Here is a 590-nt window from a genome sequence, read left to right on the forward strand (position 1 = left end):
CAACCCTAACTATTCTATGATTCTAACTGCAAAGGCCTCACTTCTACTGGTTCACCTGGTTTGATCTTCGCAGTGTAAAAATTCTTTGGCCTCCCTGTTAATGGCTTAATTAAATATAGTACATCAACAACACTGGAAGAAACTCTTCTACCCACAGAGGATGTTCAACACCACAGAACAACATAGTCTTATGTCTACAATTTCTACAGTGATTGCTAACATGTTTGTAAAGACTAAACTTCACATTCACCAATTACTTACTCTATGCTTGTGGTTTATCTTAAGAATCAGTGTAGGAAACTGCAAATGTTTATTATAAGGCAAACAACAAAGTGTCCAGATAATCAGAGTAGATTAAAAACACTATGTAATGAGAACAAAAATCTGAAAGCTGTACCTGAATTTATTCCAGATTTGTGTGTATTCTAAATGTAATTAAACAAGATGCACGACCAACAAAAAGCATAAAACATATCTGTTGCTGAAAATGAGCACTCCCAATAAACTCCAGTTTTACATTTCAGACATTAAGCATAGACAACGTAACTTAAAGTAAAACTGCATCTGCCCCCTATGTTCCCCCCATCCCG

This window comes from Nestor notabilis, unplaced genomic scaffold (genome assembly GCF_000696875.1).
Source record: "Nestor notabilis isolate BGI_N333 unplaced genomic scaffold, ASM69687v1 scaffold7405, whole genome shotgun sequence".
Lineage (NCBI taxonomy): Eukaryota > Metazoa > Chordata > Aves > Psittaciformes > Psittacidae > Nestor > Nestor notabilis.